Genomic DNA, 18,819 nt, shown 5'->3' with positions numbered 1-18,819 from the left:
TATACTTTTTGGGCCAGATCGGTATACAGGGTGAGTTGTTATAAGCGAACAAAAGTGACTAAAAAAAAAATTCAAACTTCTCCAGAGGCTAACAAAAAATTTTTATAAAAAAAGTGTTTCGGCGAAAAGACTTCGTTTTATAAGAGATTTAACATACTTGGAGCTTTTTTTTGTAAAAAATTTATTTTACGAGTTCTGGCATTTTCAGTTTTTTGGAATTTTCTGCCAAACGATACTTATTTTGGGAAAATTTTTTTTTTCAAAAAATAACTTCATCCTTTACCTTTCATATGCCATATAACCGAAATTTTCGTAAGCCATACAGGGCGAGCAATAATGAACTTTACCCATGAAGGTCCGACCCGAAAATCACATTTTATTTAATAACTTTTTAGTGGTGGCACCTGGACCATTTATATTCTCAGGGATTAAATACTTTAATAACCCCAGTATTTGTGTAAAATTACAATCTTCCAACTTTAATAGGTTCTGAGCAATTCGAATTTTCGCGTTTAATTCATTTGCGGCGTCCCTGTACATGGTGAAAAGATCAAACAACATCTAAAGGATCCGAAATTTTGTTTTACAACACATACTAAAATTTCAGGGTTCCAGCGATAGTACAAGTACCCGAAAAATGCGATTTTATGAAAAAAGTCCATTTTTTTGCGTTTTTGCAGGTAATTGGAGGTGTCAACCTAAACTCTGATGAAATGGCTGGTGGGAACAATACTTTGACGCATGGTGGATACAAATTTTTTGCTCGTGACAGGTGGCCGGGACTTGGTTGGGTTTTTTGTAAAATTATGAATGAAAATGAACCGGAAACGATCAGGGAAAGGAAGCACCGAATCAGAAAATGAATGGGCTTTCCGAATCTGTGCATATCAATAGGGGAAATTGTGTATTGCGGCCAGGAAAATTCGGCAAACATTTTGACGTCTTCGAAAAATGCCGTTTTTTTGAAATGTCAGTGTCTTTATACCGGGGTGAGACGAAATGAAATTTGCCCGATTATTTTATTAAAATTATTCGAATAACACATCTCGTGAGAGTATGATCTACTTAATTTAAAATAAAAATTTCGATATTAGGTGAGTTTTTACTATTTAGTTTATTATTAATAAATGTTAACAATTCTTAAACATTGCTTTTGGGATATAAATAAAAATTTTTTGAAATTATTGATTTTTAAGGTTAGTCGAGTATCATAACTTTTTTGGTATTGGTGCGATTTGGTTGAAATTTGGTACCTAGTACCTATTTCGGATAAGATTAATAAATTTTTACAGATATTTGACATGACTATGTTTTAAGGTCACGTGATTATCAAAACTTTCTTCCTATTTGTCCGATTTGATTGAAATTTGGTATTTGGGGGTTTATTTAGGATGCAATTATTAATTTTTCACAGATATTTGACATTTGACTTCCAGGTCACGTGACTATTGTAACTTTTTTGCTATTGGTCTGATTGGGTTCAAATTTGGTATTTGGGCTTTATTTAAAATGCAATTATTAATTTTTGACAGATATTTGACATTTGACTTCCGGGTCACGTGACTATTGTAACTTTTTTGCTATGAGTCCGATTGGGTTCAAATTTGGTATTTATGCTTTATTTAGGATACAATTAATAAATTTTAACAGATAATTGACAAATTATATTTTAAAGTCACGTGACTTTCATAATTCTTTTGCTATTGATCCGATTGGGTTGAAATTTAGTATTTGAGCTTTATTTAGGATGCCAGTAATACATTTTGACAGAAATTTGACAGATTGAATTTTAAAGTCACGTGACTTCCATAACTTTTTTGCTATTGATCCGATTGGGTTCAAATTTGGAATTTGGGGTTTATTTAGGATGCAATTGTTGATTTTTTACAAAATTTTAAAATATTGAGTTCTAGGGTCACGTGACTATCAAAATTTCCTATTTGATTGAAATTGGCTATTAAATGATATGTATATATTTGTAGATAATATTTTGTATGATTCTATTCCTTTTATCTTATTTTGTTAAATTATTTCTTAAATTTGCCTTTAAAAAAAAAATTAAGAAATCATCGGTTCGAATACATAGGCTTTAAAGGGAACTTATGTTCTCTCGTAATATTGTGGCATTATTATAGATTTTTAAAAATGTTGTCATAAAGCTTTTTTATTACTTTTTGAGTGGTCTTTCGCCAGAAAAAAGAAATTTTGAATTTGGAGCATGTTTTGAAAAAATTTTCATTTTGGGCCCGATTTTGTTCGAAAATCGATAAATGCAAATAAATAGGTTTTCTGTTCATTTTAGAGTCAAATCGATAATAACCTTTTTGAAAGGTATCCTGAAGTAGTACAAGATAGAAAAATAAAAAATTGAAATTTTTCCATAGGGCTCTTGATAATTCGATATTTATGATTTATAGTTATTTACAATTTTCTCCGAATCTGTGATAGCTATAATCAATTAGTTTTAACATTCGAATACCTCGTAACATTCCCTAGAACTTTTGTTTAAGACAAAAAGTTGTCAGAGTTATAGTTTATTTAGAAAAAAATAAAAACCATTTTTTCACAATTTTTCATGGCTATACCCCTTTCGATTTTGGAGCAAAAAAAAAATTTTTTTTTCTTGGGTTTTTTTTACTGGAAATTGCCAACTTAGGGCTTACATTATAATTTGTCGATTATAATTTTAAGAAAAAAAATGGTACCGTGGGAAAAAAACGAGTTTTCTTTTATTTTTTTTCACATTTTTACTAATATCTCGACTTGTATAGCTTCGATTCAATTCGTTGATAGTTTCTATTATTCCTTATTCTCCTCCAGTTAATTCTTTTTATATTTTATTACAATTGCCTTTCGAAATAAAACTGAAAAATTTAAAAAATCGACGTAAAAGCCCGGTTGTCTTATCCCTGTACATAGGCTCTTATGGAACCTAATTTTTCCCTTTATATTATGGCACTCGTATAAATCGTGGAAAATTTTGTCATAAAGCTTTTTTATTAGTTTTTGAATGGTCTTTAACCAGAAAAAAGAAATTTTGAATTTGGAGCATATTTTGGAAAAATGGTCATTTTGACCCCGGATTTTGTTCGAAAATCGAAAAATGCAAAGAAATAGGTTTCCGTTCATTTTAGAGTCAAATTGGTAATAATCTTTTTTAAAGATACTCTGAAGTAGTACAGGTTAGAAAAATAAAAAATTGAAATTTTTCCATAGGGCTCTTGATAATTCGATATTTATGTTTAATAGTTTTTTCCAATTTTCTCCGATTGTATAATAGCTAGAACCGATTCGTTTTAACGCACGGATACCTCGTAATATTCCCGAAAACTTTTGTTTAAGACAAAAAGTTGTCAGAGTTATATTTTATTTTTAAAAAAATAAAAACCATTTTTTCGCAATTTTTCATGGCTATACCCCTTTCGATTTTCGACCAAAAAAAAATTTTTTTTTTCTTGGGTTTTTTTTACTTGAAATTGCCAACTTAGGGCTTACATTATAATTTGTCAATAATTATTTTAAGAAAAAAAAATGATACCGTGGGAAAAAACCAGTTTTCTTTTGTTTTTCCCACATTTTTTCTAATATCTCGGCTTCTATAGCTTCGATTCAATTTGTTGATGGTTTCTTTTATTTCTTATTCTCCTCCTGTCAATTCTTTTGATATTTTATTACTATTACTTTTCAAAATAAAAAGAAAAATTAAAACAAATCGACGTAAAATCCCTGTTTGTTCTATTTTAAGAAATAGACCTTTATGGGAACTTCTCTCTGAATTTGGTATTTATGGTTTATTTAGGATACAACTAATAAATTATGACAGATAACTGACATTTAAGGTTCAGCCTAGGTCACGTGACTACCGTAACTTTTTTGCTATTGGTCCGATTCTGTTCGAATTTGGTATTCAGGCTATATTTAGGATACAATTAATATACTTTGAGAGATATTTGAAATATAAGACAGTATATTGACACACAACGCGACTATATAACAAATTATGGTTCTTTGAAGCATGATACCCCAACAACTGGTCCTCTCTTACCTTGGCAGGTAAACGTTAGCCTCCCCGACTCACCTAAGTACACCTGATAATTTTTGATTTTTTTTTTTAATTCCCTTATGGCTTTTCACAAACAAGACCTAAAGGTTCCAAACTGGTCCCCACGGACCAAAAGTATAGGAGCGAAGCGACTATACTTGTTATATAGGAGCGTCTGCGACTATATTATGCACGCGAGCCCGGGCCCGAAAAATCGTGTTTTTTTGGAAATAAAAATTCATATCTTTGGCTGTATGGTTAGCGAAACGATGAAATTTGGCATAGGGTCTCTCAATACATTGGGAATGATGGATCCGTAAACGAATTTTTTTTCCGGTACCACCAAACGGAGCGGTACTGTCTCAAAGTCAAAAATTCGTAAAAAAATGGGTCAAATTCCGTTCAGACGCGAGAACTCAAATAAAAAGCCTTTAAAAAACTTTAAATTTTTAGGACATAAGGGTCGGTGGGGGCTTAAGAACTGTATACTTTTTGGGCCAGATCGGTATACAGGGTGAGTTGTTATAAGCGAACAAAAGTGACTAAAAAAAAAATTCAAACTTCTCCAGAGGCTAAAAAAAAATTTTTATAAAAAAAGTGTTTCGGCGAAAAGACTTCGTTTTATAAGAGATTTAACATACTTGGAGCTTTTTTTTGTAAAAAATTTATTTTACGAGTTCTGGCATTTTCAGTTTTTTGGAATTTTCTGCCAAACAATACTTATTTTGGGAAATTTTTTTTTTTCAAAAAATAACTTCATCCTTTACCTTTCATATGCCATATAACCGAAATTTTCGTAAGCCATACAGGGCGAGCAATAATGAACTTTACCCATGAAGGTCCGACTCAAAAATCACATTTTATTTAATAACTTTTTCGTAGTGGCACCTGGACCATTTATATTCTCAGGCATTAAATACTTTATTAACCCCATTATTTGTGTAAACTTACAATCTTCCAACATAATTAGGTTCTGAGCAATTCGAATTTTCGCGTTTAATTCATTTGCCACGTCCCTGTACATGGTGAAAAGATCAGACATCATCTAAAAGATCCGAAATTTTGTTTTACAACACATACTAAAATTTCAGGGTTCCAGCGATAGTACAAGTACCCGAAAAATGCAATTTTATGAAAAAAGTCCATTTTTTTGCGTTTTTGCAGGTAATTGGAGGTGTCAACCTAAACTCTGATGAAATGGCTGGTGGGAACAATACTTTGACGCATGGTGGATACAAATTTTTTGCTCGTGACAGGTGGCCGGGACTTGGTTGGGTTTTTTGTAAAATTATGAATGAAAATGAACCGGAAACGATCAGGGAAAGGAAGCACCGAATCAGAAAATGAATGGGCTTTCCGAATCTGTGCATATCAATAGGGGAAATTGTGTATTGCGGCCAGGAAAATTCGGCAAACATTTTGACGTCTTCGAAAAATGCCGTTTTTTTGAAATGTCAGTGTCTTTATACCGGGGTGAGACGAAATGAAATTTGCCCGATTATTTTATTAAAATTATTCGAATATATACACGGGTCAGTCGTAATGATCTATTTAATTTAAAATAAAAATTTCGATATTAGGTGAGTTTTTACTATTTAGTTTATTATTAATATATGCTAATAATTCTTAAACATTGCTTTTGGGATATAAATAAAATTTTTTTGAAATTATTGATTTTTAAGGTTAGTCGAGTATCATAACTTTTTTGGTATTGGTGCGATTTGGTTGAAATTTGGTACCTAGTACCTATTTCGGATAAGATTAATAAATTTTTACAGATATTTGACATGACTATGTTTTAAGGTCACGTGACTACCTTAACTTTCTTCCTATTTGTCCGATTTGATTGAAATTTGGTATTTGGGGTTTATTTAGGATGCAATTATTAATTTTTCACAGATATTTGACATTTGACTTCCAGGTCACGTGACTATTGTAACTTTTTTGCTATGAGTCCGATTGGGTTCAAATTTGGTATTTATGCTTTATTTAGGATACAATTAATAAATTTTAACAGATAATTGACATATTGAATGTTTAAGTCACGTGACTTCCATAACTTATTTGCTATTGTTCCGATTGGGTTGAAATTTAGTATTTGGGCTTTATTTAGGATGCAAGTAATAAATTTTGACAGAAATTTGACATGTTGAATTTTTTAAGTCACGTGACTTCCATAACTTTTTTGCTATTGATCCGATTGGGTTGAAATTTAGTATTTGGGCTTTATTTAGGATGCAAGTAATAAATTTTGACAGAAATTTGACATGTTGAATTTTTTAAGTCACGTGACTTCCATAACTTTTTTGCTATTGATCCGATTGGGTTCAAATTTGGAATTTGGGGTTTATTTAGGATGCAATTGTTGATTTTTTACAAAATTTTAAAATATTAAGTTCTAGGGTCACGTGACTATCAAAATTTCCTATTTGATTAAAATCTGCTATTAGATGATATGTATATATTTATAGATAATATTTCGTATTACCCTATTCCTTTTATCTTAATTAGTTAAATTATTTCTTAAATTTGCCTTTCAAAAAAAAATAAAAAAATCATCGGTTCGAATACATAGGCTTTAAAGGGAACTTATCTTCTTTCATAATATTGTAGCATTATTATAGATTTTGAAAATTTTTGTCATTAAGCTTTTTCATTACTTTTTGAATGGTCTTTAGCCAGAAAAAAGAAATTTTGAATTTGGAGCATGTTTTGAAAAAATTTTCATTTTGGGCCGGATTTTGTTCGAAAATCGAAAAATGCAAAGAAATAGGTTTTCTGTTCATTTTAGAGTCAAATCGATAATAATCTTTTTGAAAGGTATCCTAAAGTAGTACAAGATAGAAAAATAAAAAAATGAAATCTTTCCATAGGGCTCTTGATAATTCGATATTTATGATTTATAGTTTTTTACAATTTTCTCCGAATCTGTGATAGCTGTAATCAATTAGTTTTAACATTCGAATACCTCGTAATATTCCCTAGAACTTTTGTTTAAGACAAAAAGTTGTCAGAGTTATAGTTTAGTTAGAAAAAAATAAAAACCATTTAATCACAATTTTTCATGGCTATACCCCTTTCGATTTTGGAGCAAAAAAAAAATTTTTTTTCTTGGGTTTTTTTTAATGGATATTGCCAACTTAGGGCTTACATTATAATTTGTCAGTTATCATTTTAAGAAAAAAAATGCTACCGTGGAAAAAAACGAGTTTTCTTTTATTTTTTTTTCACAGTTTTACTAATATCTCGACTTCTAGAGCTTCGATTCAATTTGTTGATGGTTTTTATTATTCCTTATTCTCCTCCTGTTAATTCTTTTTATATTTTATTACAACTGCCTTTCGAAATAAAACTGAAAAATTAAAAAAATCGACGTAAAAGCCCGGTTGTCTTATCCCTGTACATAGGCTCTTATGGAACCTAATTTTTCCCTTTATATTATGGCACTCGTATAAATCGTGGAAAATTTTGTCATAAAGCTTTTTTATTAGTTTTTAAATGGTCTTTAACCAGAAAAAAGAAATTTTGAATTCGGAGCATATTTTGGAAAAATGGTCATTTTGACCCCGGATTTTGTTCGAAAATCGAAAAATGCAAAGAAATAGGTTTTCCGTTCATTTTAGAGTCAAATTGGTAATAATCTTTTTTAAAGATACTCTGAAGTAGTACAGGATAGAAAAATAAAAAACTGAAATTTTTCCATAGGGCTCTTGATAATTCGATATTTATGTTTAATAGTTTTTTTTCAATTTTCTCCGACTGTATAATAGCTAGAACCGATTCGTTTTAACGCACGGATACCTCGTAATATTCCCGAAAACTTTTGTTTAAGACAAAAAGTTGTCAGAGTTATATTTTATTTAAAAAAAAATAAAAACCATTTTTTCGCAATTTTTCATGGTTATACCCCTTTCGATTTTCGACCAAAAAAAAATTTTTTTTTTCTTGGGTTTTTTTTACGTGAAATTGCCAACTTAGGGCTTACATTATAATTTGTCAATAATTATTTTAAGAAAAAAAAATGATACCGTGGGAAAAAACCAGTTTTCTTTTGTTTTTTCCCACATTTTTACTAATCTCTCGGCTTCTATAGCTTCGATTCAATTCATTGATGGTTTCTTTTATTTCTTATTCTCCTCCTCTCAATTCTTTTGATATTTTATTACTATTACATTTCAAAATAAAAAGAAAAATTAAAACAAATCGACGTAAAATCCCTGTTTGTTCTATTTCAAGAAATAGACCCTTATGGGAACTTCTCTCTGAATTTGGTATTTATGGTTTATTTAGGATACAACTAATAAATTATGACAGATAACTGACATTTAAGTTTCAGCCTAGGTCACGTGACTACCGTAACTTTTTTGCTATTGGTCCGATTCTGTTCGAATTTGGTATTCAGACTTTATTTAGAATACAATTAATATACTTTCACAGATATTTGAAATATAAGACAGTATATTGACACACAACGCGACTATATAACAAATTATGGTTCTTTGAAGCATGATACCCCAACAACTGGTCCTCTCTTTCCTTGGCAGGTAAACGTTAGCCTCCCCGACTCACCTAAGTACACCTGATAGTTTTTGATTTTTTTTTTATTACCTTATGGCTTTTCACAGACAAGACCTAAAGGTTTCAAACTGGTCCCCACGGACCAAAAGTATAGGAGCGAAGCGACTATACTTGTTATATAGGAGCGTCTGCGACTATATTATGCACGCGAGCCCGGGCCCGAAAAATCGTGTTTTTTTGGAAATAAAAATTCATATCTTTGGCTGTATGGTTAGCGAAACGATGAAATTTGGCATAGGGCCTCTCAATACATTGAGAATGATGGATCCGTAAACGATTTTTTTTTCCGGTACCACCAAACGGAGCGGTACTGTCTCAAAGTCAAAAATTCGTAAAAAAATGGGTCAAATTCCTTTCAGACGCGAGAACTCAAATAAAAAGCCTTTAAAAGACTTAAAATTTTTAGGACATAAGGGTCGGTGGGGCCTTAAGAACTGTATACTTTTTGGGCCAGATCGGTATACAGGGTGAGTTGTTATAAGCGAACAAAAGTGACTAAAAAAAAAATTGAAACTTCTCCAGAGGCTAAAAAAAAATTTTTATAAAAAAAGTGTTTCGGCGAAAAGACTTCGTTTTATAAGAGATTTAACATACTTGGAGCTTTTTTTTGTAAAAAATTTATTTTACGAGTTCTGGCATTTTCAGTTTTTTGGAATTTTCCGCCAAACGATACTTATTTTGGGAAAATTTTTTTTTTCAAAAAATAACTTTATCTTTTACCTTTTATATGCCATATAACCGAAATTTTTGGGAACTATACAGGGTGAGCAATAATGAACTTTACCCATGAAGGTCCGACCTGAAAATCACTTTTTATTTAATAACTTTTCAGTGGTAGCACCTGGACCATTTATATTCTCAGGGATTAAATACTTTAATAACCCCATTATTTGTGTAAAATTACAATCTTCCAACTTTAATAGGTTCTGAGCAATTTGAATTTTCGCGTTTAATTCATTTGTCACGTCCCTGTACATGGTGAAAAGATCAAACAACATCTAACGGATCCGAAATTTTGTTTTACAATACATACTAAAATTTCAGGATTCCAGCGATAGTACAAGTACCCGAAAAATGCGATTTTATGAAAAAAGTCCATTTTTTTGCGTTTTTGCAGGTAATTGGAGGTGTCAACCTAAACTCTGATGAAATGGCTGGTGGGAACAATACTTTGACGCATGGTGGATACAAATTTTTTGCTCGTGACAGGTGGCCGGGACTTGGTTGGGTTTTTTGTAAAATTATGAATGAAAATGAACCGGAAACGATCAGGGAAAGGAAGCACCGAATCAGAAAATGAATGGGCTTTCCGAATCTGTGCATATCAATTGGGGAAATTGTGTATTGCGGCCAGGAAAATTCGGCAAACATTTTGACGTCTTCGAAAAATGCCGTTTTTTTGAAATGTCAGTGTCTTTATACCGGGGTGAGACGAAATGAAATTTGCCCGATTATTTTATTAAAATTATTCGAATATATACACGGGTCAGTCGTAATGATCTATTTAATTTAAAATAAAAATTTAGATATTAGGTGAGTTTTTACTATTTAGTTTATTATTAATATATGTTAATAATTCTTAAAGATTGCTTTTGGGTTATAAATAAAAATTTTTTGAAATTATTGATTTTTAAGGTTAGTCGAGTATCATAACTTTTTTGATATTGGTGCGATTTGGTTAAAATTTGGTACCTAGTACCTATTTCCGATAAGATTAATAAATTTTTACAGATATTTGACATGACTATGTTTTAAGGTCACGTGACTATTGGTACTTTTTTGCTATGAGTCCGATTTAATTGAAATTTGGTATTTGGGGTTTATTTAGGATGCAATTATGAATTTTTCACAGACATTTGACATTTGACTTCCAGGTCACGTGACTATTGTAGCTTTTTTGCTATTGGTCTGATTGGGTTCAAATTTGGTATTTGGGCTTTATTTAGGACACAATTAATAAATTTTAACAGATAATTGACATATTGAATGTTAAAGTCACGTGACTTCCATAACTTATTTGCTATTGTTCCGATTGGGTTAAAATTTAGTATTTAGGCTTTATTTAGAATGCAATTATTAATTTTTGACAGATATTTGACATTTGACTTCCGGGTCACGTGACTATTGTAACTTTTTTGTTATGAGTCCGATTGGGTTCAAATTTGACATTTATGCTTTATTTAGGATACAATTAATAAATTTTAACAGATAATTGACAAATTATATTTTAAAGTCACGTGACTTTCATAATTCTTTTGCTATTGATCCGATTGGGTTGAAATTTTGTATTTGGGCTTTATTTAGGATGCAAGTAATAAATTTTGACAGAAATTTGACAGATTGAATTTTAAAGTCACGTGACTTTCATAACTTTTTTGCTATTGATCCGATTGTGTTCAAATTTGGAATTTGGGGTTTATTTAGGATGCAATTGTTGATTTTTTACAAAATTTTAAAATAATAAGTTTTAGGGTCACGTGACTATCAAAATTTCCTATTCGATTGAAATTTACTATTAGATGATATTTATATATTTATAGATAATATTTTGTATTACCCTATTCCTTTTATCTTAATTAGTTAAATTATTTCTTAAATTTGCCTTTTTAAAAAACATTAAAAAATCATCGGTTCGAATACATAGGCTTTAAAGGGAACTTATCTTCTTTCATAATATTGTAGCATTATTATAGATTTTGAAAAATTTTGTCATAAAGCTTTTTCATTACTTTTTGAATGGTCTTTAGCCAGAAAAAAGAAATTTTGAAATCGAAGCATATTTTAAAAAAATGCTCATTTTGAGCCCGGATTTTGCTTCAAAATCGAAAAATGCAAAGAAATAGGTTTTCTGTTCATTTTAGATTCAAATCGATAATAACCTTTTTAAAAGGTATCCTGGAGTAGTACAAGATAGAAAAATAAAAAATTGAAATTTTTCCATAGGGCTCTTGATATTTCGATATTTATGTTTAATAGTTTTTTACAATTTTCTCCGATTCTGTGATAGCTATAATCAATTCGTTTTAACATTCGGATACCTCGTAATATTCCCGAAAACTTTTGTTTAAGACAAAAAGTTGTCAGAGTTATAGTTTATTTAGAAAAAAATAAAAACCATTTTTTCACAATTTTTCATGGCTATACCCCTTTCGATTTTGGAGCAAAAAAATTTTTTTTTTCTTGGGTTTTTTTTACTGGAAATTGCCAACTTAGGGCTTACATTATAATTTGTCGATTATAATTTTAAGAAAAAAAATGGTACCGTGGGAAAAAACGAGTTTTCTTTTATTTTTTTTCACATTTTTACTAATATCTCGACTTGTATAGCTTCGATTCAATTCGTTGATAGTTTCTATTATTCCTTATTCTCCTCCAGTTAATTCTTTTTATATTTTATTACAATTGCCTTTTGAAATAAAACTGAAAAATTTAAAAAATCGACGTAAAAGCCCGGTTGTCTTATCCCTGTACATAGGCTCTTATGGAACCTAATTTTTCCCTTTATATTATGGCACTCGTATAAATCGTGGAAAATTTTGTCATAAAGCTTTTTTATTAGTTTTTGAATGGTCTTTAACCAGAAAAAAGAAATTTTGAATTTGGAGCATATTTTGGAAAAATGGTCATTTTGACCCCGGATTTTGTTCGAAAATCGAAAAATGCAAAGAAATAGGTTTCCGTTCATTTTAGAGTCAAATTGGTAATAATCTTTTTTAAAGATACTCTGAAGTAGTACAGGTTAGAAAAATAAAAAATTGAAATTTTTCCATAGGGCTCTTGATAATTCGATATTTATGTTTAATAGTTTTTTCCAATTTTCTCCGATTGTATAATAGCTAGAACCGATTCGTTTTAACGCACGGATACCTCGTAATATTCCCGAAAACTTTTGTTTAAGACAAAAAGTTGTCAGAGTTATATTTTATTTTTAAAAAAATAAAAACCATTTTTTCGCAATTTTTCATGGCTATACCCCTTTCGATTTTCGACCAAAAAAAAATTTTTTTTTTCTTGGGTTTTTTTTACTTGAAATTGCCAACTTAGGGCTTACATTATAATTTGTCAATAATTATTTTAAGAAAAAAAAATGATACCGTGGGAAAAAACCAGTTTTCTTTTGTTTTTCCCACATTTTTTCTAATATCTCGGCTTCTATAGCTTCGATTCAATTTGTTGATGGTTTCTTTTATTTCTTATTCTCCTCCTGTCAATTCTTTTGATATTTTATTACTATTACTTTTCAAAATAAAAAGAAAAATTAAAACAAATCGACGTAAAATCCCTGTTTGTTCTATTTCAAGAAATAGACCTTTATGGGAACTTCTCTCTGAATTTGGTATTTATGGTTTATTTAGGATACAACTAATAAATTATGACAGATAACTGACATTTAAGGTTCAGCCTAGGTCACGTGACTACCGTAACTTTTTTGCTATTGGTCCGATTCTGTTCGAATTTGGTATTCAGGCTATATTTAGGATACAATTAATATACTTTGAGAGATATTTGAAATATAAGACAGTATATTGACACACAACGCGACTATATAACAAATTATGGTTCTTTGAAGCATGATACCCCAACAACTGGTCCTCTCTTACCTTGGCAGGTAAACGTTAGCCTCCCCGACTCACCTAAGTACACCTGATAATTTTTGATTTTTTTTTTTAATTCCCTTATGGCTTTTCACAAACAAGACCTAAAGGTTCCAAACTGGTCCCCACGGACCAAAAGTATAGGAGCGAAGCGACTATACTTGTTATATAGGAGCGTCTGCGACTATATTATGCACGCGAGCCCGGGCCCGAAAAATCGTGTTTTTTTGGAAATAAAAATTCATATCTTTGGCTGTATGGCTAGCGAAACGATGAAATTTGGCATAGGGTCTCTCAATACATTGGGAATGATGGATCCGTAAACGAATTTTTTTTCGGGTACCATCAAACGGAGCGGTACTGTCTCAAAGTCAAAAATTCGTAAAAAAATGGGTCAAATTCCTTTCGGGTGCGAGAACTCAAATAAAAAGCTTTTAAACGACTTGAAATTTTTAGGACATAAGGGTCGGTGGGAGCTTAAGAGCTGTATACTTTTTGGGCCAGATCCGTATACAGGGTGAGCTACTATAAGCGAACAAAAGTGACTAAAAAAAAAATTGAAACTTCTCCAGAGGCTAAAAAAAAATTTTTATAAAAAAAGTGTTTCGGCGAAAAGACTTCGTTTTATAAGAGATTTGACATATTTGGAGCTTTTTTTTGTAAAAAATTTATTTTACGAGTTCTGGCATTTTCAGTTTTTTGGGATTTTCCGCCAAACGATACTTATTTTGGGAAAATTTTTTTTTTCAAAAAATAACTTCATCCTTTACCTTTCATATGCCATATAACCGAAATTTTTGGGAACCATACAGGGCGAGCAATAATGAACTTTACCCATGAAGGTCCGACCCGAAAATCACATTTTATTTAATAACTTTTTAGTGGTGGCACCTGGACCATTTATATTCTCAGGGATTAAATACTTTAATAACCCCATTATTTGTGTAAAATTACAATCTTCCAACTTTAATAGGTTCTGAGCAATTCGAATTTTCGCGTTTAATTCATTTGTCACGTCCCTGTACATGGTGAAAAGATCAGACATCATCTAAAAGATCCGAAATTTTGTTTTACAACACATACTAAAATTTCAGGGTTCCAGCGATAGTACAAGTACCCGAAAAATGCGATTTTATGAAAAAAGTCCATTTTTTTGCGTTTTTGCAGGTAATTGGAGGTGTCAACCTAAACTCTGATGAAATGGCTGGTGGGAACAATACTTTGACGCATGGTGGATACAAATTTTTTGCTCGTGACAGGTGGCCGGGACTTGGTTGGGTTTTTTGTAAAATTATGAATGAAAATGAACCGGAAACGATCAGGGAAAGGAAGCACCGAATCAGAAAATGAATGGGCTTTCCGAATCTGTGCATATCATTTGGGGAAATTGTGTATTGCGGCCAGGAAAATTCGGCAAACATTTTGACGTCTTCGAAAAATGCCGTTTTTTTGAAATGTCAGTGGTTTTATACCGGGGTGAGACGAAATGAAATTTGCCCTATTATTTTATTAAAATTATTCGAATGTATACACGGGTCAGTCGTAATGATCTATTTAATTTAAAATAAGAATTTAGATATTTGGTGAGTTTTTACTATTTAATTTATTATTAATAAATGTTAACAATTCTTAAACATTGCTTTTGGGATATAAATAAAAATTTTTTGAAATTATTGATTTTTAAGGTTAGTCGAGTATCATAACTTTTTTGCTATTGGTGCGATTTGGTTGAAATTTGGTACCTAGTACCTGTTTCGGATAAGATTAATAAATTTTTACAGATATTTGACATGACTATGTTTTAAGGTCACGTGACTACCTTAACTTTCTTCCTATTTGTCCGATTTGATTGAAATTTGGTATTTGGGGTTTATTTAGGATGCAATTATTAATTTTTGACCGATATTTGACATTTGACTTCCAGGTCACGTGACTATTGGTACTTTTTTGCTATGAGTCCGATTGGGTTCAAATTTGGTATTTGGGCTTTATTTAGGATGCAATTATTAATTTTTGACAGATATTTGACATTTGACTTCCGGGTCACGTGACTATTGTAACTTTTTTTCTATGAGTCCGATTGGGTTCAAATTTAGTATTTATGCTTTATTTAGGATACAATTAATAAATTTTAACAGATAATTGACATATTGAATGTTAAAGTCACGTGACTTCCATAACTTATTTGCTATTGTTCCGATTGGGTTGAAATTTAGTATTTAGGCTTTATATAGGATGCAAGTAATAAATTTTGACAGAAATTTGACATGTTGAATTTTTTAAGTCACGTGACTTCTATAACTTTTTTGCTATTGATCCGATTGGGTTCAAATTTGGAATTTGGGGTTTATTTATGATGCAATTATTGATTTCTTACAAAATTTTAAAATATTAAGTTCTAGGGTCACGTGACTATCAAAATTTCCTATTTGATTAAAATCTGCTATTAGATGATATGTATATATTTGTAGATAATATTTTGTATTACCCTATTCCTTTTATCTTAATTAGTTAAATTATTTCTTAAATTTGCCTTTCAAAAAAAAATAAAAAAATCATCGGTTCGAATACATAGGCTTTAAAGGGAACTTATCTTCTTTCATAATATTGTAGCATTATTATAGATTTTGAAAATTTTTGTCATTAAGCTTTTTCATTACTTTTTGAATGGTCTTTAGCCAAAAAAAAGAAATTTTGAATTTGGAGCATGTTTTGAAAAATTTTCATTTTGGGCCGGATTTTGTTTGAAAATCGATAAATGCAAATAAATAGGTTTTCTGTTCATTTTAGAGTCAAATCGATAATAACCTTTTTGAAAGGTATCCTGAAGTAATACAAGATAGAAAAATAAAAAAATGAAATCTTTCCATAGGGCTCTTGATAATTCGATATTTATAATTTATAGTTTTTTACAATTTTCTCCGAATCTGTGATAGCTATAATCAATTAGTTTTAACATTCGAATACCTCGTAATATTCCCTAGAACTTTTGTTTAAGACAAAAAGTTGTCAGAGTTATAGTTTAGTTAGAAAAAAATAAAAACCATTTAATCACAATTTTTCATGGCTATACCCCTTTCGACTTTGGAGCAAAAAAAAAATTTTTTTTTCTTGGGTTTTTTTTAATGGATATTGCCAACTTAGGGCTTACATTATAATTTGTCAGTTATCATTTTAAGAAAAAAAATGCTACCGTGGAAAAAAACGAGTTTTCTTTTATTTTTTTTTTCACAGTTTTACTAATATCTCGACTTCTATAGCTTCGATTCAATTCGTTGATGGTTTTTATTATTCCTTATTCTCCTCCTGTTAATTCATTTTATATTTTATTACAATTGCCTTCCGAAATAAAACTGAAAAATTAAAAAAATCGACGTAAAAGCCCGGTTGTCTTATCCCTATACATAGGCTCTTATGGAACCTAATTTTTCCCTTTATATTATGACACTCGTATAAATCGTGGAAAATTTTGTCATAAAGCTTTTTTATTAGTTTTTGAATGATCTTTAACCAGAAAAAAGAAATTTTGAATTCGGAGCATATTTTGGAAAAATGGTCATTTTGACCCCGGATTTTGTTCGAAAATCGAAAAATGCAAAGAAATAGGTTTTCCGTTCATTTTAGAGTCAAATTGGAAATAATCTTTTTTAAAGATACTCTGAAGAAGTACAGGTTAGAAAAATAAAAAATTGAAATTTTTCCATAGGGCTCTTGATAATTAGATATTTATGTTTAATAGTTTTTTCCAATTTTCTCCGATTGTATAATAGCTAGAACCGATTTGTTTTAACAGGCGAATACCCCTTAATATAGCGAAGAACTCTTATTTAATACAAAAAGTTGTCAGATTTATAGTTTATTAATAAAAAAATAAAAACCATTTTTTTGAAATTTTTCGTGGCTATACCCCTTTCGATTTTCGACCAAAAAAAAATTTTTTTTTTCTTGGGTTTTTTTAGTGAAAATTACCAGTTTAGGGCTAAAACTAAAATTTGTCATAATTTATTTTAAGAAAAAAAATGATACCGTGGGAAAAAACCAGTTTTCTTTTGTTTTTTCCCACATTTTCACTAATATCTCGGCTTCTATAGCTTCGATTCAATTCGTTGATGGTTTCTTTTATTTCTTATTCTCCTCCTGTCAATTCTTTTGATATTTTATTACTATTACATTTTAAAATAAAAAGAAAAATTAAAACAAATCGACGTAAAATCCCGTTTGTTCTATTTCAATAAATAGACCCTTATGGGAACTTCTCTCTGAATTTGGTATTTATGGTTTATTTAGGATACAACTAATAAATTATGACAGATAACTGACATTTGAGTTTCAGCCTAGGTCAGGTGACCGTAAGTGCAAGTACCGTAACTTTTTTGCTAATGGTCCGATTCTGCTGAATTTGGTATTTGGGGTTTATTTAGAATACAATTAATATACTTTCACAGATATTTGAAATATAAGACAGTATATTGACACACAACGCGACTATATAACAAATTATGGTTCTTTGAAGCATGATACCCCAACAACTGGTCCTCTCTTTCCTTGGCAGGTAGACGTTAGCCTCCCTGACTCACCTAAGTACACCTGATAATTTTTGATTGTTTTTTTAAATTCCCTTATGGCTTTTCACAGACAAGACCTAAAGGTTCCAAACTGGTCCCCACGGACCAAAAGTATAGGAGCGAAGCGACTATACTTGTTATATAGGAGCGTCTGCGACTATATTATGCACGCGACCTCGGGTCCGAAAAATCGTGTTTTTTTGGAAATAAAAATTCATATCTTTGGCTGTATGGATAGCGAAACGATGAAATTTGGCATAGGGTCTCTCAATACATTGAGAATGATAAATCCGTAAACAATTTTTTTTTCCGGTACCACCAAACGGAGCGGTACTGTCTCAAAGTCAAAAATTCGTAAAAAAAACCGGTCAAAATTCATTTTTGCACGAGATCTCAATTTTAACGCTGTCAAAAAAATTGAAATTTTTAGGCATAAAAGACTTTATAGTAATTCATGTCTGTATACTTTTTGGGCCCGATCGGTATACAGGGTGAGTTGTTATAAGCGAACAAAAGTGACTAAAAAAAAAATTCAAACTTCTCCAGAGGCTAAAAAAAAATTTTTATAAAAAAAGTGTTTCGGCGAAAAGACTTCATTTTATAAGAGATTTAACATACTTGGAGCTTTTTTTTGTAAAAAATTTATTTTACGAGTTCTGGCATTTTCAGTTTTTTGGGATTTCCCGCCAAACGATACTTATTTTGGGAAAATTTTTTTTTTCAAAAAATAACTTCATCTTTTACCTTTTATATGCTATATAACCGAAATTTTTGGGAACCATACAGGGCGAGCAATAATGAACTTTACCCATGAAGGTCCGACCTAAAAATCACTTTTTATTTAATAACTTTTCAGTGGTAGCACCTGGACCATTTATATTCTCAGGGATTAAATACTTTAATAACCCCATTATTTGTGTAAAATTACAATCTTCCAACTTTAATAGGTTCTGAGCAATTTGAATTTTCGCGTTTAATTCATTTGTCACGTCCCTGTACATGGTGAAAAGATTAAACAACATCTAACGGATCCGAAATT

At 30.6% G+C, this 18,819-nt stretch overlaps 1 protein-coding gene across 19 annotated transcripts in view; it reads left to right on the top strand.

The window, feature by feature from the left end:
• Window positions 1-18,819, top strand: part of LOC126741058 (uncharacterized) — a 169,086-nt gene that overhangs the window by 43,771 nt on the left and 106,496 nt on the right. For 2 of the 19 annotated variants that reach the window (XM_050447355.1, XM_050447353.1), the window contains exon 3: window positions 5,207-8,383. The exons of 11 other annotated variants lie outside the window; for them this stretch is intronic. The gene's annotated coding sequence lies outside the window, so the exon portion shown is untranslated. Of the gene's footprint in view, window positions 1-680; window positions 1,031-5,206; window positions 9,639-9,737; window positions 10,168-14,382; window positions 14,648-18,819 lie in introns of those variants that run through there. 6 more of the 19 variants (XM_050447346.1, XM_050447350.1, XM_050447365.1 and 3 more) reach the window with 6 other exon arrangements.

This window comes from Anthonomus grandis, chromosome 10, assembly GCF_022605725.1.
Source record: "Anthonomus grandis grandis chromosome 10, icAntGran1.3, whole genome shotgun sequence".
In the NCBI taxonomy this organism is placed as follows: domain Eukaryota; kingdom Metazoa; phylum Arthropoda; class Insecta; order Coleoptera; family Curculionidae; genus Anthonomus; species Anthonomus grandis.
This window is presented reverse-complemented; position numbering and strand designations above follow the sequence as displayed.